The sequence below is a fragment of the Orycteropus afer genome, unplaced genomic scaffold, assembly GCF_000298275.1.
Source record: "Orycteropus afer afer isolate SDZICR_OR568_19922 unplaced genomic scaffold, OryAfe1.0 scaffold00001, whole genome shotgun sequence".
In the NCBI taxonomy this organism is placed as follows: domain Eukaryota; kingdom Metazoa; phylum Chordata; class Mammalia; order Tubulidentata; family Orycteropodidae; genus Orycteropus; species Orycteropus afer.
The window spans coordinates 14665196-14667026 of NW_006921588.1; positions in this window are offsets into that span (position 1 = coordinate 14665196).

The following is a 1831-nucleotide window of genomic DNA, read 5'->3' on the forward strand; positions in this document are numbered from 1 at the left end:
GAGTTTAACTTAGGCACATCAAGGTTGGGGAGAGTGCAACACCAGCTGCTTTGTGAATAAAATGTTTAGATGGACTAAAAATAAATCATTAAGATGGCATATGATAAATGTAATAAATCTAAATAATAAAGAAAATAGCTTTTAAGTGTATTTCTCTGATTTAAATAAATTATATTTCCTCATTCAGGAATATATTTTATCATAGATTTTGTAATTATGAAAAATAAAATAATGGGTTTTTGTTTCCCCTAATCCTTTACAATAACTCACTGAATATATTTTATTATATGCAACATATACCACCTTCTGTGTACATTTCTTATTTCTCTCACTAGAGTTCAAGATTATCTTTTCATTCTTCACTAAAACTAACATTGTGTTTTGTATATTGAGTGTTTCCAAAAAAAAACCAAACCAAACTCACTGTCATCAAGTCCGATCCAACTCATAGTGACCCCTCCTTGGGTTTCTGAGGCAGTTTCACTATGGAAGTAGATTGCCCAACCTTCCTTCCGTGGAGTTCAAACCACCAGCCTTCTGGTTAGCAGTCAAATGCCTTAAGCACTATGCCACCAGAGCTCTTTGAGTGTGTCTAATAGTAGTTATATGAGTCAATTATTACTGATACATGTGTTAAAGTTTTTCTAACAATTTAAATTTTAGTTCTACATTGGATTCTTTGTTATACTGAAATGAAGCTAAAGCTCAAAACTTATCTGGTGCTGTTTTAAAAAATCACCTGTATAAGACGATACCAACCCTCCCCACTTCTATCAAGTCAATTCTGACTCCTAGCGACTTCATAGGACAAAGTAGAACTGCCTCATAGGGTTTCCAAGGCTATAAATCTTTATAAGGCTATAAAGATTTCTTTCCAAGGCTATAAATCCCTTTTCTTTCTTTTTATTTATTTATTTATTTATTTTTTATTGTGATTTGGGTGAAAGTTTACAGAGCAAATTCACTTGCCATACAGTAGTTCACATATACTTTGTCCATGACATTGACTACAATTTATCCCAATGCAACATCTCCCCTCCCTCTTCCTCCCCATAGTTACCTCTTCCCTGTGTCCATCCTTCTAAGCACTCCTGCCCCCCGAGCTGTCTCCCTGTGCATAAACAGCCCTTCTTTTTCCCATGATTTTTCTCTTCAAGGAGTGTATCTACCTCAGGTAAATGTTCAACTCATATGCCTCTCTTTTGTTTGGCTGGAAGCCAAAGGTTTGGGTTCAATTCCAGACCTGAAGGGCAGCTAGGGGCCATAGGCTCTATTAGACCAGTAAACCTGGTCCCTCCCCCTTTATTTTTCCAAATGATTTTGAGTTTTGTTTCACATTGTTCTCCCTCTCTATCTAGGATCTCCTCCATAGATCCCCTTCCAAGTGGTTGACAGTGGTAGCCGGGCACCATCTAGTTCTTCTGGTCTCATAGTCATATAGCTGCAGATCACATGGTGTACCAGTCGCTAGGACTAATTGTTTCCACAAATCTTTGGTTTTCTTCATTCTTGTTTGCTTTGGACGAGGAGAGACCCATTGTTGCATCTAGATGAGACTGTCTCATCTTTCTTCTGTAAAACAGCTGGTGGGTTCAAACCTCCAAAGTTTTGGTTAGCAGCCGAATGCTTTAACCACCATGACACCAGAGCTCCTTTGAGTCTTTTTTAGATTTAATTAATCAAGTAGTTAATTTATGTATATTATTTGTAGGAATGCCGTATAAAGTATAAGGAGCTCTGGTAGTGTAGTGCCTAAGGCATTTGACTGCTAACCAGAAGGCTGGTGGTTCAAACCCACCAGCCACTCCTCAGAAGGAAGATTGGGCAATCT